General features: G+C 32.9%; 1 pseudogene; it reads left to right on the top strand.

The window, feature by feature from the left end:
* The window catches only part of LOC132422489 (ectonucleoside triphosphate diphosphohydrolase 6 pseudogene), a 185,480-nt pseudogene that overhangs the window by 127,938 nt on the left and 30,987 nt on the right, over positions 1-26,555 (top strand).

Below are 26,555 nucleotides of genomic sequence, written 5' to 3'. Positions count from 1 at the left end.
CTTGATTGATCCTTCAGGCCTTTTCTATTGACTTCCCACAAGAGAAGTTGAAGACTTAACTTTCTTTCCTTCCCCAAGCCCCAACACATACACACACATTTCCCATCTACCATCCTCCAAAAATGGATATATCATTATATTGATGAGGTCAGTATTGAACGTTTGGTTAATGAATGGTATTCACAAATGAGCCACATCATACACATGCTTTTTTGCTGTTAGCTAAATCTTCTTGTTTGGTGTGCATTTACTTCAATTTATTAATAACTTTATTCTTAAATAAAATTTTCATAAAGTCTTTTGATCTGCTTGAGCCTGCATTGCTTTCCCTTTATATTTGGTGTCTATGTCCATATCTAGATGTCATATTTTCTCCTCCTAAAGGCATGGTCTGCCTCTTTTCCCTGCTGGGTTTTTGGTTTCCTTCAGCAGTTATCATCTTCTCAGTATAGGCCCTCTTTCTGAAAAAGGATACATGGAGTTATAAACATTTGATACATTGCATGTCTGAAAATATTTTTATTATTATATGTGATTAATACCTCAATTACTATAAAACTCAGGTGAAAAAACAATTTCTCTTCACAACGTTGACCATATTACTCCACTATCTCTGTTATATTTGGCTTCCTGTTTTGCTCTTCATAAATATGAAGTCATTTTGATTCCTTATGTTTGTATGTGATCCATTCTCTTTTTCTCTCTCCTTTTTCTTGCCAGTGTTCTAAAATTTCTTGACATCCTGCCTTAGTAAAAGTCTACATTCATGCATTGTGCCAGGGCCTCAGTGGACTCTGAATTTGGAAAATGTTCTTTAGTCCTGATGTATTTTTATTAATTTATTTAAGAGTTCCTACCCTTTTTTCCTTTGGGTGAATAATCTATACATTTATGCTCAATCTAGTTGATCATTCCTTTTTTCTCCTATTCTCCATATCTTTGACTTTCTAAGTTATTTCTTCAACTTTATTTTGCAAACATTCAAATAGCTTAAAATATTTTTTTAAATTTCTGTTATCTTAGGTTTTTAGTGTTTTCTCTGAATTTTTATGGTATCCTACTTTTGTACCACAAAATCAGTATCTTCACTAATCTGAGAATATCACTGAAATTTATATTTTTATAAATATACATATAAATATATAATTTTTTAAAATTTTGGCATATTCCCTATGTTTCTTATTATCTGTTGGTTTTAGTCTTTTTCATTCAGGCTTCATAATTTACTTTCTATTTTCTCTTATTATTTCCAAAGAGCAGTTTGTACTAGGAGCTCCAGTGAATGTTGATAGGATTGGTGCATATTAGGGAAAGATTTCAGTGTCACTTTCTTTAATATTTCCTCTTGGGCTGGTCATTTTTCCTAGGGATTACTCCTGGAAAGACTTTGTGTGAAGCTAGAACAGAGGATTAAGTTGGAGGTGGGCTATCAGCTTTCGGTTTGCATACATAATTATGATTTCTGCTTTTGTTATTGTACCTGTGCTTGAAACTGTATCTAAATTCCCCTAATTAATAGGCTTTTTACCATCTCCAGGGAACAATTTATTGCTAGTTTGAGAGACTGTCAGTTATGTAACTGAAATATTAGAAGGAATTCAGGGTCCTACTCATTCTTTAATACATTTTATAAACCCAGTCTTATCACTACTTGCAGAGGTATCAGATGCTGTCAATTCATAAATCATTTAAATATTATGTATTAAATGTAAAGTTGATAATCAGCTATCCCTACTGCCAGTTTAGAATTTCCCTTTTTATGGTTTACTAATTTAGTTACCACTCATTTATTTGCTTTCCATTCTTCAACATTTGATTGGTATTGTTTTATATTTTTTTCCTTGCTTTTGAGGGTTTTACCTTAAAGAATAACCTTTACTCTCAAAAGCAGGTATAGTTTGGGGGATTAATGAAGATTATATAATGTAACAGGGTTTTCTTTAAGAAAGATAATATGCAAACATGAATAAAATGCAAAATTAGACACAGAACTTGGAAGCAGTCCATGTAATATCGATGCTCTAAAGTTTAAGATTAACTAGATTCATGGTGAATTCTACTGTTAGCGTTTTTATGAAAGGGGGGAAACTAGATGCTTCTTTTCAACTTACCATCATTATTCAAAGTCTGATTTGAACCACCATGAAAATGCACTTATTCATCCTTAATTTTTCTTTGTAGTACACTTTGTGGTAATTGGATTTTAATTTTTGTTCATCATACCAGTGTATAACTAGAATATCATGTCTTTAAAATCCTTGAGCATTATGCAACAGTAGATTTATTTTAGCCTATTTTACTCTATCATATGTACAAACTACTTTCAGTATGGTAAAACCTACTGTCTCACAGAATATAAGTAAATATTAACAACATTAAAGTGACTTGTTTCTCATAGTTACATTATCATACAGAACCTAATAGGAATTAAAATATGCAAGAAAATATGAAGAAAATATTTTGTGGTTAAGATGACATGTGCAAGTCTTAGCATCCTCTTTTATTATATTTTATAGTTTTGGAAAAGGTCACTTTATCAATTCAGCAAATATTGAGGACCTACTATGTGTTAGGCATTGTTCTACATTTTAAATAAATAGCATTAAAAAACATAATAAAATGTTTCTTTTTATCTAGGTTAGAATTTTTCAAAGGGAAAGAGACAAATAAATGAAAAAGAAAAAGATATGAGAGATAGTTATGAGTGTTAAAAAGAAAAATATATGAAATTGGAAAAAGGATAAGCTCAGACAAAAGGTTTAAATAGGATAAAATAGATTCCAATAAGGTGACACTAATATCAATCAATTGATTAATCTCTGGGTGCAGTAAGCAAGGATTTCACAAATTATAGGAGGCAAGATCAGAATTGTAAGAATAGGGGCAAAAGAACCTATTACATAATGTCTGCTGGGGCATTGTACAAATTTTGGCTTTGAGAAAGAAAGAAAGATGTTTGAGGATTTCCTAACAGGTTACTTGTTGAATTTAAGATATTTGTCATGGATGATTTCAAGATTTTTAGAAAAGAACTTCCAAATTAATCAGAGGGAAGATGGAGTATATGTATGCAGATGAGAAAAAATGAATGAAGACAATTAGAAAATGATTAAATTATGTGATGCATATAGAATGATTAATAAAGTGCCTAGCATAAAAAGGGGGCACAAAAATAATACTTATTACATAAATAAAAATGCACATAAACATGGAAATGAATCAGATCTACTGTTAAACTACTGAGCACTCAAAAAAAGCAAGTAACACATTTAAACAAGGAGCAAATATGTCCTTTTCAAAGGATTGGTGAAACAATATATGTCTCCAGATAAAGAGTCATGTAGACTCATCAAGACATCTTTCATCTTCTTATCTTTACTTAAAATTTAGAAGATCTAACTTCTAAACATATATTCCTTCACTAAAACATGTTTATTGATTTCTGTAGATTAAAATAATATGGCATAAAACTGAACAGGTTACTCTTATAAAACTTATAAACCAATGTGTGATATGATGTATGCAAATAATTACTCATATAAACAAACTTTGTTAAGCCCTATAAAGACAAAATTCTGAGATCTGTGATGTACTGAGTAGCCATTCAACATTTTACCTAAGTCTGGAAAGGTCATTGAGAATTAGCCAGGTAGAGAGCAGAGGGAAATAATCTTCTAAGCAAGGAGAACATAATTCTTGAAGGCAAAGGAGCAGAAAAATATTTGGCTGACTCTAGTTAGGGAGGCAACATACTGAGATCCCTGAAATACTGTGTTATTGTGTGGATTTATTACAGAGAAGATTGAAGCCCTAAGAAGGACTAGATATGACTGGGAAGCCATACTGGATTTTGACTTAAAGATATAAAGTCTACTAATAGATTGGATGATAACAAGAATTGAGAAAAGTGGGCTTTATATTTACCCAGGTAAGAGATGATGGTTTCTCTAACTAGCATAATAGTAGGGGAGTTGGAGAAAAGTAAAAGTATTAAAGATAATTTTGGAGATAGAACTGGCAGTATTTGGGAGTTGAATGATGGTTGGTGAAGGAGAATGAGGCACAAGAATTATTACCATTTTTTGTGGCATGAAAGGCTGGGAGGAAGGAATACAATATAATAATATTCACAAGACTAGAAAAGGAAAATAGTTGTTGCAGATCATAAGTCCATTTGATCAAATAATCTCATGTATAAATGGAACCATTAAAATTAAGAAAATATTTGCTAGAGAAATATAAATAACTACTTTTAAAGAATACAATAAAATGTTTTGAATATATGTATACATTTTAGTAAAACACAGAGAATCCATTCAGAAAGCATTGTGTTAATATACCTGTTGGACATAATTATTTAGATGCTTAGTATATTAGTTTAATATAATAGGCTTATTCAGTGAAACATTTTGCTCTGGTAAAAGGGATGAATTGTGAATAGGTGTTGTATAAATATTTGTTTCTAGCAAAAGCAAATTGCAGGAATAATTTTTTGCTATGCTATGTATTTCTACTATTAGGAAAGCAAAATAATAAATTAGCATGCACAATTTATTACCTATAATACTTAAGTGGTCATTATTGCACATGTTAATTATGATTCTTATAGTTATTGAATAATAAATGAATCACTGTATAGTTCTCATTGAACTCACTGAAATATATATCTCATCACTGAAGAAATTAAAATCTTCAAATTACTTTCAAAGGGACAGAGAAATGAATTTAGTAATTTGTATTTTTTGGTATATTGAAATCTCTATATATTTAACAGATGAAATAGTTTTATTTAAATGAACAGATTTGAGTGAGTTTGATTCAGTAAGAAACTGATTTTGAAAACCAGTTTCTGGGTAGATATGTGTGTCTGTGTGTGTGTGTGTATTGTTTGAAGATACATTATTTATTTATAGAGTTCACTGCAATATAGAGGACAAGATTACTGAAACAATGTATATCAGAAAATTTACTCTTTCTCTCCCCTCTCTTCTTCATGGAGTAACCCTGCCATTGCCATCTCCTTGGCTAGGGAGTGCCATAATTTTTTCCTACCTCATAATTTAGCCAAAGATTAGAGTTTTTTTATGGAAAAATTGGAAATTATTACCATGCGCAATGGTGGATACTACTAAATTTTAATTCTGGAGGCCATATGACTCTAGAGAATTAGACATTTTCAAACAATTATCAAATACTACTACATACACAGTCATAACTCAGTGGATAAAATTATGTTATTTACTCTTCATCTCTCTTTCTCATATATAACATATTGAATTAAAATACAAATTGAGATTTATAATTTCAAAAAAGACTATTAATTTGTATGATTATATATTTGCATTATACATAATTGCTTGTAGAGATAGTCTATTAACATTGACACATTGACATTTCTGTTTTTCAAATAATTGTGCAGGCAAAATGGAATGAATTCTCAAATAAGATAGGTTTATTATTCTTCTGTAATAATCTTGTCAAACAATAATTTCTGCTTGTAATTATGCATCCTATTTATGCAGTTGACTCTTGAACAACATGGGTTTTAAATTGCATGTGTCCACTTATAGATGGCAGTTTTTCAATAGTAAATTTTGCAGTACCACAGGATTGGCGGTTGGTTGAAGCCCTGGATGTGGAACTAGGGATGTGGAGGAGCCACATACAGAGGATCCTCATGTGTGAAGGACTGACTAAAAATTATACTCGGATTTTCAACTGTGCAGAGGGTAGGGGCCCCTAACCCTTGCCTTGTTCAAGGGTCAACTGTAATCACATGTTGACCTCACATCAATTAAGCATTTAAATTAAAATCATTTGTTATGTATAGATATTCTGCACCAAACAGTAACTTTCACAGAATATGTGCTTTAAATGTTTGGTATGCTGAATCTAATTTATCACTTCAGAAAATATACAGTAGGATTGTCTTTCTGACAGTATGTTGGGTTAAGTATGCAATACAAGGATATTATATCCAAAATTATATTGTGTCTATATTTAGGATACAGTTATACCAGATACATACTATACATTTACAAATATTATTTATATATGCACAGATCAATAAAGGATACAGTCCTATCTTGCAGAAAATGTCACAATGAATCTTCAAGAAGTTAGACCTTTATATGTTTACATCAAAAGATATTTTCATTAAGATAAGATAACAATGAAAATTTGTTAAATACCCTTTTCTGAAACACACCCCCAAAACAAAAACAAATATCCTACTACATGGAGATTGGGACTAGCAACCACCTCATATCATATAAATGAACACCATATTTTAGACAGACTTGTTTGAACGAAATTGAAAGATGACATAGAAACATATTACTTTCAATGTTTAACATGGTGTAGAATTCAAGGAAGAGTTTTGAAAGGCTCTGTTATTTACAGCTGTGCTAGAAGGATTTGGATATATCATCTGGTCTTGCCACGTGAGGCAAAAAATCAGAAGAGAGAAAAGAATACACACCAAAAAAATTTTAGCACATTATATACATTTTGAATTTTAGGAGGAAATATTGCCAAAGTAAATAAGAAATAAAGCCTAGGAAAAAACTTTTTTCATGTTACTACTTCACAGTTGCAAACCTGGATAGGACTGTCTGTGCTAAAGGTGAATAAGCCAAAGAGATGAATCAACCCACAAAAAAGAAACATGTTAACTTTATGTAGTTGGTCAGAAAAGCAGCATGCTAGAGAGTGCAGAATTGTATACGATATTCAGGGAAAAAATGAAAGAAAAAATCCTTTATACTTTCAAGGAAACTGAAGCAAATACTGGAAGTATAGTGAAAGAAACAAAGCTTCATGCTGTGTTCTAGATTTAGAAACTGACAGAAGTACTTTTAATTTGACTCAGTCCTTCTGTAAAACGCTACAGGAGAAAAACTGTGAGTTGTCTCAAATAACAAAAATTGTACTGAATTTTACTGTGTGTAATAAAAACACTGAGTTGGGAGAAATAAACAGAAAAACTCAACATGTTAAATTTAAATTCAGATAAATCTGAAATGATTAACAATATGTAAAATCTATGAAATATCATCAATCATTTTTTATGACTTCCTACAAATATGTTAAGGAACGCTATCATCTATATAAGATACAGGTTAACATTTCATATTGGTAAAGATGGACTATGTCACAAAATTATTTGACATGATCCAGAGTTCGTTATAATTGAATGCCACAAGTTCAATAAAGCCTCTCTTACTCATGGTAAAGAAAATAGTATAGTCAGATTTAAATTTCTTGAGTCCTTTACCTCTACTTAATTATTTAAAAAATAGGATTCTTGTTTAGCTGCATGAAGCATATCCTATAAGTGTCTTATCAGCGCAGAGAATAAATTTAAAACATAGCGCCTGACTAGGGGAATTCATTTTAGTTCAAGGTGAATTGTTTGATTTTTTTAGTGAAAAATGTACTATTAAGCAAAATAGTACATTATTATACAATATTATAATTGTATAATATACAATATTATAATATTGTATTAATTCAATTTTATTGAATTATAATATGTTCTCAAGTTGGTTTTGTTATATTTGATTTCCTTACTATGAAACTGGAAATATATACAATAAATACACGAATGATGGGAAAAGGTGATTGGAAGAGTTAGTAGAAGAATTGAGAGAAAATAATGGAATACTTTATCTGAACATTGGATCACCATTTTTTTGGAAAAAAAATGCTGCAAAAAAATTGACCATAAGTCTAGACTAGTAAAACTATAATGACTATCAGCTGTAATGAACTACACCTGTAGCATTCAATAAAGAAAATAAGGCCTTCTTTAATTATTTTTTGGTAGCACTGTTAGGTGTCAGGAGATAGTACGTATATTTTCCCCTGAATTCAATAAACAACTTCTAGAAGGAATAAGTGAATTTAGCAAACTTACATAACAAAAAGTCAGTACACAAAATATAATTGAATTTCTATATTCTAGCAAAAGAATCAAATATGTAAATATATGCTAAGGAGATTCACAGGGACAGTAATTTTGAGATCAAATAAACTATTGCCTAAAAAATACTATACCTGAGACAAGAGATCCATATAGGCTAACATCAAATTGTCTCATAGCTGACTTTTGGGCCATTTGGCTGACATTTAGGCCATATATCTATTATAAGTTTTGTTATCTATGACTTGGTATCTATGAATAGGATACCAAGATAGAGATGTCTGATTAGGCTAACCATGACATTGTTTTCTAGAGAACAAAGTTAGCCTTGCCTAGTTCATAACTGTACTTCCTTCCTAGGACATCATAATTTTAGAATAAGCAAGATCCATCAGCTTTTGTCTCATTGGTCTCTCGTTATATCTCTGGAATTAAAATTCTGGAAGACCAAGCCACCAAATCCCCCCATGTTCCATGGAATCTGGTATTATAGATACCACACAAAATTATTGCTCTTTTTCCTTACCTGACTCCCCTAAGATTGCTGGCAGTGTCCCACAATATTTTCTCAGATTGCAGGTACTGGTGCAATTCTGTCTTTACGGTGTAGCTTATGTATGACCATGATTTCTAGATAACAAAAATAACAGCTTGAAGGTGAGTTAGAATATCCAGATTTGGATGTCTCTTGAAGTATGTGTCATTTAGGATGCTTTTGGTCAAGATATAGGAAAGCAAAAATAGGTAGAAATATATTAAAATGAGGCAAATTTATTATTAAAATTAACAGAAAATTTAAAAGAGATGGCAACTTTAGGGTTAATTAAGGAGCTCAACAGTATCATCAAGGAACAGATTATATCAATTTGTCCCCTCTGCCATCCTCAGTGTGCTGCCTCTTGTTTAGCCTCTCATATTTATAAAATGGACAAGGCTATTTTAACAATTAAATCTCCACACAAGAAAATTTAAATTCATAGGAGAAGAGAACATGTTTTTTTCACACATCCCTTTTTCAGAGAAGACTTTTTAAGAAATTGCCCACACCCCAGCAGATTATTTCAACTATTAACAATGCCTGTCAAAAACCTACAGAGATATGCAAAATGCCTGTGGGTTATCCATAATATGAGCACATAAAAGATATATGTGTAATATGCTTTTAAATTAGGATAACAGTAATTTTTCAACCATTGAGATATTTTTAAATATGAAAAGATTGAATGTACTCAAAACAATATTTTAGGCCTTTTGTTACATTGACAAGAGCAAAGAAATTCATTCTTTGCAGTTGACATTTCTAACTCCTGTTGTGAATTCTTGTTTCATAATGGTATTTTAAAAAGATGTCAGTTTTAAGTTATCCTTTGTTGATTTAATTCAAATCCTCAAGAACTTCTTTTTTATATTTGTTTTTCTCTTCTTTCGTATGACACTTTGTGCTAATATAGATGATATGTTTGGTGCTACATACCTGTACTCAGGGACACAGGCTAAAACAAAACAAAAAAAGTTGGTGAAGTATTTATTATTATAAATATCCAATCTTTCAAAATAAGACTCTGTATATTTAATTTTTAAGTGAACTTATATCACTGGATTTCTCATTTAATTATATTATTCAATTTTATGAATCATATATGTCTGGCTAACTTTTAGGTAACTTACAATTTAGCAGTCTTTAGTGTGAAATTTGAATGGTCAGTTCTGTCTACCAATTCTCAAGTTCCTTTTGTCAATATCTAAGCAGTTCTTAAACAGAGGTTTTTGAAAATGTTAGCACACATTATTTGAGAAGAATCAAGGAACGCTGTGGAATAATAATAGATAATAATAGCAAACACATTATATGCTTGTAATGGAATACCTATCCTAAATGCTTTATATGTATTATCTCAAATAATCTTCCAAAATGTTCATTCAATGGTATGATTTTTATGCATCTCACAGATGAGGAAACTTGCCTGAGGTGGCATTACAGATTTCCTCAGAGTCACACAAGTGGTATTGCTTACTGAGAGAATACCTCTTCACCAATGTCCTTCAGGGATACTTCATAAAGAGGCTGCCCCCTTCCAGAGAGTGCCTGCGTGCCGTACAAACTAACTGTAAACCAGGCTCAAGTTTTCTGTCCTCAGTCTACTGATCATAGGAAATTCCTAATGAAGTCATAGGTACAGGCAGGGAGAGAAATGATAATTCACTAGAAGTAGGGGGCATTGGTATTTTTCCCACTTCTAAACACAAGTTACTGTGCCTTCAGGACCAGATGGAGCCTTATCTCATCTCTATCATTGCCATTTGACAATGGAGTGTTGCTGTGCGTGCTCATATTTATGGCTTGGTTTATCAGAAAATATGTTGTTCGTGATGAGCAACTCAGCTTTCAGACTCTGAAATTGAGGCCAAATAGCAAGCTAAAATCTGTTCTCAAAAGTAAAGCAGAGCTTCCCTGGTGGCACAGTGGTTGGGAGTCCGCCTGCCGATGCAGGGGACACGGGTTCGTGCCCCGGTCCGGGAAGATCCCACATGCCGCGGAGCGGCTGGGCCCGTGAGCCATGGCCGCTGAGCCTGCGCGTCCGGAGCCTGTGCTCCGCAACGGGAGAGGCCACAACAGTGAGAGGCCGGCGTACCGCAAGCAAAAAAAAAAAAAAAAGTAAAGCAGTTATCTACAGAGGCTGCTAGGGCTTTGCCGCCAGATTCCAAGGGCTTTCACTGTGATCCAATTATCTGTACCTGCCATGTGCTACAAACAGCAACTCTATCTGCCACTGCCACTCCAAGCATCATTGGAAAACCATGTAAACCTGTTGGTATGTATTACACCTCTATGTGGGTCACTTTGTACCTCACTCTTTGGGGATTTGTCTGTACTTGGGTATACTTATAGGTCTAGAAGAAAAGAGTTGTAGCAGGCGTAGACCCTGAGGAAAATCAACAGGGCCTTGAAAGACAATTACTTCAGGGGAAACAATAACAGATTCAACAGGAAACTAATGGCTAACATCCCCTGGCAGGGGTGAGGAGTCTGCTTCAGCTGGCAAAGACTTGTCAGAATATGGGGGTTCAATGTTCTCAGCTTCATCAAGATCTGCCCATGTGTCCCAATTACAATTTTTAGGATCATATTCCTTCCCAATCAATGCTCTTGCTTTAACAGAAAATACTTGTAAAGTCGGGAATACAATTTGTATTTTAATTCAGTCACTTAAAGGATTAGACTCTAAGTTTAGTTTTCAGAAATCTCAGCCCTATGACTATAGGATATAAAGGTTTCTTTTAGGGCGATATAGAAGTTTTATATCATGTATGCAGAGCTTGAGCTGGGAATTTGAACCCCTGAGCTCATCTTTTTCTTTCTCTACTTTGTCCAGCTCAATTAGGAGCAACCAGCTCATTATACTCATTATTTTGACAAAAATGTTCAAAGGTATTAAATACATGGTCACCCAGAATCTTGTCTCATATAAGTACTTGGTTACAAGTATTCAGTGATGATATTTTGTGTATCCTTATTGCCATATTATGCCATGAGGTATCAGTACTCTCTCTACCACTAAAACTAGAATAATTGAGTGTCTCTAAATCTGATCAAATTAGAAAACCAATTGTATGTCACACAAAACCAATTCAGAAAACACATTCTTAAGATTCTGTTCCTCTAGAACCACTCTCAGTACCAAAATCTGTTTTAGTAAAGGTTCTCCAGAGAAGCAGAATGAATAAGAGATATATACTAAGATATTTATTGCAAGAAATTGGCTTATGCAGTTGTGGAAGCCAAGTAGGCAATTCAAAATCCATAAGGTGGGCCATCAGGTAGAGCATACCTGTACTCAGGGACACAGGCTAAAACTACTACCCATAGTCAGGAAAGCCTCGACTCTACTTTTAAGACCTTTGAACTGATTGAACCAGTTTCACCCATATTTTCTAGGATAATATTCCTTACTTAAGCTGATTATAATTCACTGATTATGGAGTTTAAACACATCTACAAAATACCTTCACAGAAACACCAAGTTAGTATCTGAACAACTGGGGATTGTAGTCTAGACAAGCTGATGCACCAAAATAACTGTCGTGATGACAAAGAAAAATTACAGTTAGTTTGTCGGCAGAGGGTCAGAAAGTGAAGAAATTTATATTCCCTGCTAAGGAGTGTAGGTTGTATCCTGTACAAAATGAGGAGATACAGAAAAATTTTAAGCAAGAAAATTGTCAAGATTTGAGCTCATTATACAGTGATAACTCTGGCTCCATTGTGAGTAATGACATGAGACTTCTTTAGGAAAGAGCCTGAAATACACATATGGAAGTCATCAGACGTGGTAGGGGGTGTATGCCAATGGGAGTGGGTAATATCACCCATTAATTACATAATTTAATTCAGATTCCATTTAAATTCATTTATTAAGTGCTTAGAATATGTTCAAAACTAAGTTAGAAATTATTAATACCAACTGGATGAAAACTCTGCTCTTGCCAACAGGACCTCATACTACAGAGGCACTAAATATGTAGAGGAAAATGTCCAAAACTGAGGATCTGAAGCAATGAGGAAATACATGGGTAGTATGGGCATGGTGGAGGGATGCCCATATCCAGGACAGGAAATAATTCCAGGAATAGGACTAGTATATTAAAAAAGAAGAAGGCCTAGGGCAGGAACACTCAAACAAAATAGACAAAGTCAAAGAAATTGAAATTCGCTATTAGGCTTGAATTCCCAGAGGATGTGAGAGAAAACTAGTATAGAATAGTGTCATGGAAACTAAGAAGGCCACTTTCAAGAATAAATTAATGGAGCACAAATTAAGTGGTGCAGCAAGGTCAAGTGAGACAAGAACTGAAAAGGATTCATCATAGTTTGAAACTAAGAGGTAATTTGTGAACTGAGGAAAACAGTTTTATTAGAAATACAGAGTGTAGAAGCTCTTTTATGGTACATTGAGGAGTTAATGTGAGGTCAGAAAAATGACAATAATATTTTCAGACTGTAGAAGCTTGACTTTAAAATAAACTATATTAAATTGTTAGTGAAGAGAGACATGGAGTATTTTTGTTTTGTTTATGGGTGGTAATTTAGTACATCTTAGGCTAAGGGAAAATAATCCAGTGATTTGGAATAGATACAGAGAAAGCCACAACGAAGCAGGAGACACCTGAGTTGAGTGAAACTAAGGAAAGGAAGATTATATGTACAATACAATTTGTCTCATGTGTTTCAAAAACAGTTCTACTCTGTATTTTTCTGCCCAGAGGAAATATAAGGGAGAGAGGGATGGATGAATAGACTTCTATTATTCTTGCTGCAAAGAAGGTATACTATCAATTTCCAGAAAACAAAAGCAACAAGCAGATGCAATTACTATATAAGGTATTATTAATAAATTTAGCAATAATTTGTTTCATGCATGTCCATTAAAAAAGAAGAAACAGATCTGTAAGGAATGTAAGATTATATAAAAATTTTATTCTGAAATAAATTTCCTTTACAAAAACAAAATGAGTTTAAATAATTTGAATACTATAAAGAGATAGAAGGCCAATCAACTTTCTGTGTTGATGATGATCTAAAATCCAACTTATCTTCTTCATGGTTCCCTGGACAAAAAGGCCTTAGAAGGAATCTAGTGCAGCCAAGTCACAATTTCTGACCCTTACTCATATTTGTCTTGAGAGTGAGAATCTGAGACTGTGAGAATATTTTGCACTGTTAATAGGATAAAATAGGGATAATGGAAAATGAACACCACTTTCTTAGTTTTAACTGCACACAATAAATTAGACTTTTCAAAGTTCCTGCTTGTTCAATTTAAATGGACCTTATGGCTGAGTAAGAGATGATTATGATTAAAATAATGTGTTTTTTCATACCTTTTGCTAACTTTAGAGTTATCTGCACAAGATAGCTCTACACACTATTCTCATGTGGTAGGCTGAGTGCTTTCTGATTTGAGGAAAGAGTTCTGGGAAACAGATATGACAGCTGTCGGATTCTTTGTCCAAATTTAATCAGGAATCAGCCAGAAAGAAATGTCCTAATCCATCAACACCTGCTTGGGATAAGCAGTAAACCCACCAGAGACAGAGCCAAATATAGTGACTTAATTAATTGAAAGGCTTTGGCAACTCATCAACATGTGGTGCTTTTAGTGCAAGCTCTGGTGTTCAACTAATGTAGAGCAGAATCTATGTAAGTATCTTTAAACTTTAAGTTATTAGAAGTTTATTATTTTTTAATTAGAAGAGATTTCAAAGTACTAGGCAAAGATACAAAAGAATGCCTTTTTGATTTTTTTGTTTTAATTTGATATTATGATTTCTTACAATACTTTAGATAAGTATTTGTAGTTTTGTGCATGGCTATTCTTCTGCATGAGTAGCATTTTTATACAGCTAACATGGTACTGATTAAATTGATGAGTGGGTGTTCTATGACGAAGCTATATTTGTAGCTCCTGTTCTGAAATGCATACGTTATGGCCTAAAGATAATTCTTTCACAATCAGTTAAGTCCCATAAGTGGAATTGTACAATATGTAGGGTTTTTTGTGGGGAGGGGCTGACTTCTTTCACTTAACATATCATTTTCAAGCGTCATTCGTGCTGTAGCATATCAGTACTTCATTCATTTTTATGGTTCAGTAATATCTTATCTCTAGTAACATTATTTATTTTAAAGTTTCTTTTGTAAGATGTTGTTATAGTCACTCCAGCTTCCTTATTTCTGCTGTTTGCATGATGGAGATTTTTCATCCTTCTATCAATACTTTTAACTTATTTGTATCATAGAATTGTGTGTTTCCAGTAGAAAACAGACTTCAATACTGTTTTTATTATTCAGTGTGTCAACCTCTCTTTGATTGGTTTGTTTAATTCATTCATAAGTACCGTTATTGATGTATTTTGATTTATATTGTATGCAATTTTATTTTCATTTTCAAAATGTTTCATGTCTTATTCGCTCCTTTTTTCCTCCATTCCTTTCTTTTTCATTAAATGAATATTTTTATAGTGAAACATTTTTAATTCATTTAATTACTTTTTTCACTATGTTTTTCTGAGTTATTTTCTTAGTAGCTGATCTGGAGCTTACCATAAACATCTTAACATCATAATCACCTTCAAATTTATACTAACTTAATTCCTGTAAGATATAGAAATCTTCCTCCTATATAGCTCAACTCCTTATTCCTCTTTTTTGCACTATTATTGGTATACATATTGCATCAAATTTATGTTATAAATTCCAAAATAAATTGCTTTAATTATTATTTTATGCATTTTTATGTCTTCTAAAGAAACTGAAAAAATAAAGGAGAGCAAGTATATATTTATAGTTTGTTACATTAACTTATTAATCATTTCTGGTTCACCTCATTTCTTCCCGTAAGTGTGAGTTACTATCATGTGTCATTTCCTTTTTCCAGTACAGTTTGGGGTCCAACCTCTGCATTGTCCTATGTCAAATATATTACATTTCTATATGTGACAGGCCAAACAGCACAATTATATACCTATTGTTTTATGGAATTGATTTTTGTATCAGCTAAAGTAAGGAAAGAGAATGCATATGCATTTACATTGTCTTTCATAATTATGTAATTAACATGTTCTTTGTTTTGCGCGTGTATATGAATTACTGTCTTGAGCCACTTAATTTCAGATTAAATTATTATTTTACTAATTCTTGTAAAGCCAATCTTATAGCAATAAAACTCTCTTTTGTTTCTCTGGGGCAGTATTTTTTTAACTTTTATTTTTGAAAGAGAGTTTACATTCAAAACATTCTGGAGATAACACTCTTTTTTTAAAAAATTTTTAATAGATTTATTTACTTTTATTTATTTATTTTTGTCTGCATTGGGTTTTCATTGCTGCGCATGGACTTTCTCTAGTTGTGGCAAGAGGAGAATACTCTTTGTTGCTGTGCGCGGGCTTCTCATTGTGGTGGCTTCTCTTGTTGCAGAGCACCAGCTCTAGGCACGCAGACTCAGTAGTTGTAGCTCTTGGGCTCTAGAGTGCAGGCTCAGTACTTGTGGCACACTGACTTAGTTGCTCCGTGGCACGTGGGATCTTCCTGGACCAGGGCTCGAACCCGTGTCCCCTGCATTGGCAGGCATATTCTTAACCACTGTGCCACCAGGGAAGTCCCAGGAGATAACATTCTTGATTGGATATACTTTTTTCTTTCTTTCAGCACTGTGCCTATATAATCGTACTGACTTCTGTTCTGGACCTCATTTTTTCTGATGAGAAGTTAGCTGTTAATATTATTGGGGTTTTCCATATACATGAAGTTATTTTTCCTCGCTGCCTTCACAACATTCTCACTGTCTTAATCTTTCAGTATGTTTACTGTGATGTGACTAAGAAAATTTTAAATTAATCCTAGTTAGCACTTATTGAGTTTCTTGAGTGTACAAATTAATATTTTTATCATAATTTGGAAAATTTTCACCTATCATTTCCTCAACTACTTCTTCTACTCTCTCTTTCCTCTCCTTTGTGCTTTCAGTATTTGTATGTTGGTACAAGTAAGTGTCCCATATTTTTCCAATGCTTTGTTCATTTATCTTTATTCTTTTTTCTTTCTTCTTCAGATTGCATAATTTCTATTGATCTATCTACATGTTTTCTTATTCTTTTGCTTTTTCTTTTTCTGCCAGTTCACATCTGCCAGTTGAGTCCCTGTAGCTGATTTTTCATGTCAATTAGTATGCTTTTCAACTCCAGAATGTTCATTCAATTATAATTTCTATAATTTTTATAATTACTATATCAGTAATTTTTATTGATATAGTTTTTTTGATTAGGTATTGCCATCACGCTTCCCTTAACTTGTCTTTTTTTTTTTTTGTGGTACGCAGGCCTCTCACTGTTGTGGCCTCTCCCGTTGTGGAGCACAGGCTCTGTACACGCAGGCTCAGCGGCCATGGCTCACAGGCCCAGCCGCTCCACGGCATGTGGGATCTTCCCGGGCCAGGGCACAAACCCGTGTCCCCTGCATCGGCACGGGGACCCTCAACAACTGCGCCACCAGGGAAGCCCTCTCCCTTAACTTCTTTAAGCATGGTTTTTGCTTAGTTCTTTGAAAATTTGCAATAGCTATTTTGTAGTCTTTGTCTGCTATGTCCAAGCTGTGGGCCCCGTCATGAGCAATTTCTACTTTATTTCCTTTCTATGAATCACTCCTTTTTGTTCATTTGCTTGTTTATTATCTTATAACTTCTCATTAGAGATGGAATATTTTAGATAATATATTGTAATAATTTTGGATTCTGATACCACCACCACCACTATGACCCACCATGACCCCTCATGCCCCTCTGAGAGCTTGCTGACATAGTCTGTTGATCTGTTTAGTACCTTGGGTGTACTATTATACTTCCTGTTATTTTCCCAGCAGGATGCTTACTCTGGTTTCATTCTCCAGAGGGAACAGCCTTGGGCTTGCACACAGTCACCCTGGGACAATATTTGTTTTCACAATGTAGCATTTGAATGTCTTCATCTCTGATATGTTTGTTATTCTGTGTACTTCTGTTGAGATCACATCCAGCTTTTAGTTTCCACTAATTGACAGCTGATCTCTCTATTGTTTTTGACAATGACCTCAGGTATATATTGTTCCATAGTCTGATCAAATTAAATTTAAGCTCCTTCTTCAAGGGTATTCTTTCAGGCCAGTCTTTGAGGTTTGTTCTAACCCAAGGAGAGCTATTATTGGCAATGTCAAAGAAAAGAATCCCATAGCTTCATGAGATTTCACATATAGTGATCAATAGCTACTGACTACTTTTTTTCTTTCACTTCTATAGCCCTAAGAATTACTGGAGAAGTCAAAAGATTATAATTTTTGGAAACAGAGAAGGGACACAACATTCTGCACCTCTTCGTAGTTTATGATGCTATACCAATATAACTATGATTGGTGAGGTTGGGGGAAATTTTAGTAGGATCAGTTAAGTGCCTGTATAGCACTACCTTTTAAGGGAATCCAAAGGTAAGAATTCGGCTATAGCTATATTTTTCATATAGATTTATCTTTAAAGAAAGGGTGATACAACAGGGACTGTCCTATAATTATTTAATGACACAATTTGTTAAATAACATGTTGAAGTGTTTATATAATTTAGTAAATCTCTACCCTCTGTACCCTTCTTTCTTTGTTCTAATAGGGGGAAGTCCTAATTTCTTATCCAAATTGAATTTCTAAAAATCTAATAATACTAATTCATTTCCACTTCACTCGTTCATACTATGTCACTTTAGTCTTTCTTATACACGTTTCAGCTTTTATCCTTCCAATGGCACAACATTCAACATTTCCTCTACTTTTTTTCAGATCAACTAAGTATGTCTTCCTAGCACACACGGTGTTTAGAATAAATGTCAAAGTTACAAATGATTTCCATTACTCTACATTAGTTGAGTAAAATCATTTTTGTAACAAGAAGATCAGTATAGTAGGTGCAAGTATTCCTGGAAGGCAGAAATGAATGTGAACTACATAGACATAAAACACTAAAGTCAAACTCAATGTGTCTTTTAGCCATTTTCCCTTTATATAGATTAACAGTGGCCATTGCAACACCATTTGACACCAGGGAATTGTGACTATAGGGGAAACATTGACAGTAAGAAATAGCAATGCTACCTAATTGCAGATAAAATATGTTATTTTACAAACTTTGCAAAAAACACTTGCCCCATGAATACATTATTAATGTTCCTCATGGACTAAGACAAGAGAGTGGTCTTGAAGATTAATCTTCATTAGCTTCCTAGTAAAACTTTTTTCTGCTTCTATTTCCTCCTGGTACATTGGAAGAAACAGCTCTGCTCTCATCTAAACTCATCTTATGGAAGATATGTTCTATCTTTTCTCATCTACTCTAGGACTTTGGCTTCTTCAATTATCTCCAATACTACTGTATAACCATTCAACCTATTGTCTATATTAAAAATATATATACAATTTCATATATTGTATCATTTTCTTGATTATACTTTCTAATGTCTTCCATTGTTAGCTAAAAATAAATCTGAAGTTTTTATTATGGTTTACAAACTCCCTGCATGATTGGCCTCTCCTATCCCTACCATCAAATCTCCTGATCCTCATATTCCTTATTAATTATTCCACTCGTATTAGTCTTATTATGGCCATTGAAAACCCTATACATGTACTAGTTTCCTGGGTTTTTGTAATTTTTCTTCCATGTCCCATGAAAGCTGTCCACAGTTATTTATAAAGCAGGCTTCTAGTTGCAATCCATATCTATGCCTAAATGTCCTCCTAGGCAAAGCTTTCTCTGAGCACCTCACCTTTATTACCTTCTATTCATTTATTTAAATAGTATCTACACAATTTGAATTAAAAATTATACACACACACACACACACACACACACACACACACACACATATATATGTATACCATTATATATATACTGTTTTTTGGTGGTCAAGACAAGGCATTTTTTTGTCTATTGACCACTGTTTCCTTAGTACATACACCAGTGCCTAGATTCTTTTGGCACTTAATAGATGTGACTTGAATAAATAAATTAATAAACTTCTATGTATATTTACAGGATGGATAAGTAAAAAGAAGATGTATTACCTAAGGAAAATGAGTAGGGAAACGTTAGTATAATTGGCAGTGGATTTTACAAGGCAAAGAGAAGGAAAAAGAATACTAACACAGATATGTATAAATGCCCTTAATTTTTAAAGTTGTGGTTAAATAAACATAACAAAATTTACCATCTTAATTATTTTTAACTTCAGTAGTGTTAAGCATGTTCATAGTGAGGTAAAACTAGTCTCCAGAACTCTTTTTGCCTTACAAAGCTGAACCCCTGTATTCATTAAGCAACAACTCTTCACCTCCTATGCCCCCAGTGTTGAACAACCACTATTTTTCTTTCTGTCTCTATGAATTTGACTATTCTAGGTATATCATGTAAGTGGAATCATACAGTATTTGTCTTTCTGTGACCATTTATTTTCACTTAGCATAATGTCTTCAAGTTTCATCCATATTGCGAGCATATGTCAGAATGCCCTGTTTTTAAGGTTGAATACTATTCCACTGGCTATTGTGATTAATGCTGCTATGAATATGAGTGTACAAATAGCTCTTTGAGACCCTTGTTTCAATTATTTTGGATATATACCCATAAGTGAAATAGCTGGATCATGTTGTAATTTGCACTTTATTTTTTAATATTGAATTAGTATCCAGCAATATGGTGAACTCTTTTCAATTACAATAATTTCATGTAAAAGATTCTTTTGGATTTTCTTGTTATATAATCATATAATCTGAAAGTAAAATGTTTTTTTAATCTTATTTTCCAATTGACATACTTTTTTGTCTACATATTAATGCGCTGACTAGGACATCCAATGCAACGTTGAATAAAATTGGTGATATGGAATATCCTTGTTTTGTTCTCGATATTTGAGGGAATGCTTTCAATGTTACATAGCTTTATTGTACATATCTTCATTAGTTTACAAAAGTTAGCTTTTATTCTTAATTTGTTATTTTTTTTCTTTCCTGTAATGGGTACTAGGATTTATAAAAATTAATTTTTTTCTACATCTATTGTATTAAGTATATGACATATCCTTTGAAATCAATAATATAATAAGTTTTAGTAATTCACTTTTAAATTCCAAGCCAAACTTGCATTCTCAGAAAAACTCAAATTGAAAGTGATGTTAGTTGTTTTATTTATTTCTAGATGGCTAACCAACTTAAAAAAATTATTGTATGCATATAACGCTTCCTGCCCCTGCCTTTCTTCCTTTGAGTACAATACTGAATAGGAGTGTAGGCGTGTACAAGTGTAGGAGTGTAAGTGTAGCTATGTTTGCCTTTCTTTTCAGTCTTGCAGTGAAAATCTTCAGTCATTCATCGTTTGGCATGATGTTAGATGTAAGCTTTTTATAGATTCTTTTTATAGTCAAATATATTCCCTTCTATTCCTTGTTTAGTGACAGTTTTCATTGTGAATGGATGTTGTATTTTTGCAAAATGCCTTTTCTGTGTCAATTGATATACATATATATATATTTTTTTTTCTCTTCTTGAGACTCACAATATAGTGAACTAAGCTGATTAATTTTCTTATTGAACCAGACTTACATTCCTGGAATAAACCACACTTGGTTTTGATGTATTCATTTTTATATTGTTAAATTAAACTTGCTTATATTTGGTTGAGGAATTTTGCATGTAGTACATGAGGAATATTAAACTTCTATTTTCCTCTTGTACTATCTTTCTCTGATTTTTGAATGAGGATAATGCCTGATTCATTAAGTGAGTTGCGAAATGTTCTCTTGTGTTCTATCTTCCAAGAGGGATTTTGTACAATCAGTGTTATTTCTTCTTTAAATGTTTGGTAGACTTTGCCAGTAAAACCATTAGGGCCTAAAGTTTTCTAATGTGAAGTGTTTTTAATTACAATTTCAATTTCTTAATAGTTATAGGACTAGTTATAGGGATTAGCCATTTCATCTTAAGTAGGTTTTAGTAATTTGTAGATTTCAAGGTATTGGTCTATTTCATCTATGCTATCAAATTTATGTGTGTAGGTTTCTTCATAATATTCTCTCATTCTCTTGATTTCTATGGTGTCTTTAGTTATATTCCATCTTTCATTCCTGATATTGGTAATATGTGTATTCTATTTTTTGTTGCTGTTTTTGTGGTCAGTCTTGCTAAACAGTTACCAGTTTTATTGATCACTTCAAATAAACATTGTTGGTTATTTTGTTTCCTTTATTATAATTCTGCTTTCAATTATGTTGATTTAGCACATAACAATTATGTCCTTTATTTTGCTTTCTTTGCTTTCTTTTGCTCATTTTGGGGAGGCTTTTTTGAAAGTGAAAGGAAGGTTTCACTTTTGATTTGGAACTCTTCTTCAAATCGGTGGTGAGTTCAGGAATTCATAAAAATTTTGTGAGGTTGCTTTCTTGAGCTCTCCCCTTTCTTTGATCTCTCCAGTAATTTTTGGTTCCCTATGGTTCCATTTTTTATTCTCCCAACCATGGAGTTGCTTTAGTAAGTTCGCTCTGCCCTGAACCTCAGCAACTAAAACTACATCCAGGATTAAGTGATGGGAAATCAGTGAGAAAAGAAAAGCAGCAGGGATGGTCCCATCCTCTTGCAACCACAATTCCAAATTTTGGAAAAGTTTCCAGACCCTCTTAATTTGGGTCCCTGCACCTCTAATTGCAAACACTGCCACAGCTACAAGTTTGCTCGGAGGCTGAAGTCCCAGATAATGGAGAAAATGAAAAACCAACCAACAAACCAACAACAAACAAAATGGGTGAATTCTGTACATTCCCTGAGTGTTAGGGGTTCTCTTTCCCATTCTCAAAGAAGAAATTTGGAGAAATCTGGGACAATCATTTCTGAAAACCAGAAAGTGAACCTACTCAATATTTGAATTATATTGAGTATATATCTCTAACACAAATATAGTAAAAACAAGAAAGACATTTTGAAACTCAAAAGAGAGAATTAAAGAAAAGAAAAAATGATATCCATAATAAAAGGGTCAAAATAAATTTCCTAACTGGTATGTTTTTACGCAGTTATCAGAGAATATGACTAATGTTTAAAAACAACATTCAACTTCTATTCAACCAGGGATCCTCACACAGGATTCATATAAAAAGAAATGCAATTCTATCACATTATATTTCTCAGCATAGATAAATATATAGAAAGTCAAGACAGAATAAATACTGTTTATAGGTTTTAAATTTTAGTTTCCATTGATGAATAAAGAACAGAAGTCCTGGCTATAAAGAAAAATTGGACAACTTGGAAATCATAAAAATAAAAATTCATAGAAGTTGGAGCCAAGTGTGGCAAGGGATTATATGATCAGGAAAGGTGTAAAAAGTGTGGAAAATATGTATATGAATATAAAGGTGTCATCAGGTTTATGAAAAAAATAATAATGCAAATAATTGCAGAGATATATTTAAACTATCATTAAAGCAGAAAAGTACAAACTCAACCAGGAAAAATATCTAGCTATTAATATGGTGAAAAAGCCTTTGAAACCTAAGATATTCTCCTTAACTTAATAGATAATAACAGTAATGAAAATTGCAAAAAAATATTTTTTTAATTAGCAGCTAAGAGTGGGACTGAAAATGGCTAGCACTCAACATACAAAAAATTGACTCCTAAAAATCAAAACAACAACAAGAACAGCATGTAGACACTAACAAAAAGACACTTTAATTATTTACTGTGGAAAAAAAAATCCTGAGGTGAAATAGACATGAATCTGTGAATGAAAATAGCTCATTTACTACAGTGAAAATTAATGAGAAGGGAGATCTATACCACTGAAAATGCTGAATTTCAAAGATCAATGTAATCCTCTATGATTATCTTTATGAGGAAAAAAACAGAAGATACAAAGGAAAGCATAAATGAAGCTGTGCTCTTAGAGGTCTCAAACCAATAATAAGAGTAGCAACATAACACAGCGACAGCAGCAAAAATAGCACTACCACTACAAACAATAACAAAAAGTTGTTCAATAGCTCAGAATTTTGAAAAGAAATCAAAGCTTCCTAGATGCTCAACAAATAGAAAATTCTCTATGCATATTAATTTCCTGAAAAATGTATTAGTCCCTATATGGACAAGTTAGAGATGAATAAAAATAATGGCAAATTGGGAAATATAAACTTAAAAAGAAAGTGAGATGGCATGCTTCTTAGGCTACAAGATAAATTTGCATAGGATTTAGCAGGGAGAAGTGAAGCATAGAAATAGGGTAGAAGTTTAGGAGTTGCTTCAACTCAAGCACATTGTCAGTCTCAGCTGGGTCACTCTGTTGGTGACTGGTGGTTTCAGGGCCCTCACCTCCTCCAGTCTCCATCGCTTTAGTGCAGCAGCTGGGCTTTAATTCCTTCAGCTTCCACCTGATCCCTTTGTTTAGTTTCCTCAATTCCTAGGCGTGGTTCATATGGAGTTCTATGATGTAGTGTACCAGTTTTTCTGCAAGTTACTTTGAGGTTGGAGGATAGAAGTGATCAGAGAAAAACATGGATTAATTTCAATGGATTTCAGTTCATCCCTGATAGAACCAGTTTGCCTGGATACCCCTTTTTCACATTCATCTTTCCTCCCTGATAGCCAGACCTGCTGACTTCAGGACCAATACCAGATGCCAGGGTAACAGACTTATGTAGTGGGCCTAACTCAGTTTCACAATTATATAAGATCATTTAGCATAATAAATTCCTTTTATTACTCATAGTGGCTCTGCTTCTTTGACCAAACCCTGAAAAATATACTTTCCTAAAACAGAATGGCAATGTTATTGGTCCTAAATATAAAGAATATAATAATGGTTTATTTGAAAATAATAACCTCTATTGTAATTCCCAGAAGAAACAAAGAGAAAGCATACATGAGAAAGAGTTCAGTAGAAAGATCTAAAGTAGGTTGATTTCCTCAATTTACATAGGGAAAAAGGATAATATGTAAATGAGAATGTTAAAAATAATGTTGTCAACTAACAATTACATGTAGTTTGTGAGGAAGTACAATTTACTTTGCAAAGAGAATATGGAGATGTCTTTCTAGTGTTTGTACTAGCGCTTAAGTGAACAGAGAAAATATTCCAATACGATGATTTGCATGAAGAAAAATATGATTTATGTTGGTTTACATGTTATTTTATATTCTTTAATAGTGGAAAATAAGATCCTCTGGTTTACATCGATGGTGCTTTAGCAAGACAAATTTGTTGTGATATGGCAATGCCTTTCACTAGCAACAACTCATGCACTTCTGATTGGCAAACCTCAGAGCTGCCAAGACATGTGTGAAGAAACACATCAACACATCAAGTTGGGTACTTTGAAAATTCCAACATAATTTTCTCTGTAGTTTTGTAAACTACCTTCCCCCCAGTAGAAATGCAATATGCTCAGTAGAGTAAAAGGAGGTATTTTGCTATTTTATCAACTTTGACTTTAAAAGCTATGAAAACTTATATCATGCAGATGACATCATTTCCTGACACTGATTCCTCAATCCAAGTAAAATTTACCCATCTATTCCCTGAAACTTTTGCACATATTTCAATAGAAGAGGCTTTATAAGAAACATACTCTGCTTACTATACTTTGTAAATGATATAAAATATTTAAATTTTCATTTATTGTTGCCTTTGAGTTAAACATGTGTGCATAGTTTCAGTAAGAAATGTGATGAGGAATATTTTGGCTCCTGACAGAGAAGAGAAGCTCATATCTAAATCCTTCTCATAAACTAAGTTGAATTGTAAAAATAGAAGGAAAATGAACTTTCCTATAGATTTCTGTGGGCAAACTAGCATAAGACAGAAGAGAGCAGAAGAAATTAATTCCACTTAGTATAAAAAGCTAAGCCAGAGGGAGGGGATAAAATGAGTTCAGGGTTTATGCACTTTAAAAAGGAAAGAAAGACACATGAACCAGTGAACAAATCTGCCCCTTAAAATGGTTGTTGAGCTGTGCACAGTCTAGAGCTAAATGGCATTGAGATCAAAGTGAACAGTTACAGAAGATTTGACATTAATTTGCATGGTTTTTGTCGGCTGTAAAATCATATGGGAATCAACATTTATCTAAAAAACTTCTTTTTTGGCCAATCACAGAAAGGTAAACATTTTTAATCAAGTAAAGATTTTAAACTTGAACTGGCTCTTTGACTTAACTTCAGTTATGGTAGCTGAATATATAAAATTTAACTCAATAATGAAACATAGGAAACACATAGGAGAATAAACTGTATTTTATGCTGACAAAATATAATTTTTAAAAAGTTAAAAGCATACCTCTTCTACAAGTATGATATGAACATGTGTCAAAGATTTATTCACTCATTAATGAGGGAATCAGTAAAATGATAAAGCTGATTCAAAAAATTTTTTGAAAATTGGACATTGATAGTCATTAAAAAAGATATTAGAATAAGGTAGTTAAATTAGATATAAAACTAGGAAATGTCCTATAGGGTAATAAAACCATAAATTTGGGGGTTATCTTCTCTATCGGACAGAAACCTGCATGTTAGCATGCATTTTAGATCGTCTAGGCTTTAATCAAATAGTAAATAGCAAAGTCAGCACACAGGAACATTCCCCTAGATAATTAAATAATCCTAAGTTCACAGGAATCTTGTTAAACAATACCCAGTATGACATTGAAATCCTATTGTATATTCTTTTGACTTATTTTCAAATTTTGGATAGTTCTTCTGTACAGTCCATTGACAACAACAGAAGACACGGGGCAGGCCATTTTAATCCTTGTAATAAATATAATAAAATTATTTTAGTTTATGATTAAAGCCAAAGTCATTTAAAACCAATAATAATAATATATACACAAAATCAGTTGATAAAATATTAAATAACTAAATTTTTCTCCTTACAGAAACAAAAAAGATTATGCATCTCTGATCTTGACTTATAGGGCTGACCATTCCATCGCTTATATTCTTTATTTACAGCAAATCTGTGTTAATATTACAAAGTAAATGCATATAAACTTTGTAAATGTTCACAACATTAATCA

The sequence above is a fragment of the Delphinus delphis genome, chromosome 3 (genome assembly GCF_949987515.2).
Source record: "Delphinus delphis chromosome 3, mDelDel1.2, whole genome shotgun sequence".
In the NCBI taxonomy this organism is placed as follows: domain Eukaryota; kingdom Metazoa; phylum Chordata; class Mammalia; order Artiodactyla; family Delphinidae; genus Delphinus; species Delphinus delphis.
The sequence above is the reverse complement of the archived record's forward strand: the minus strand, read 5'-3'. Positions and strand labels throughout refer to the sequence as shown.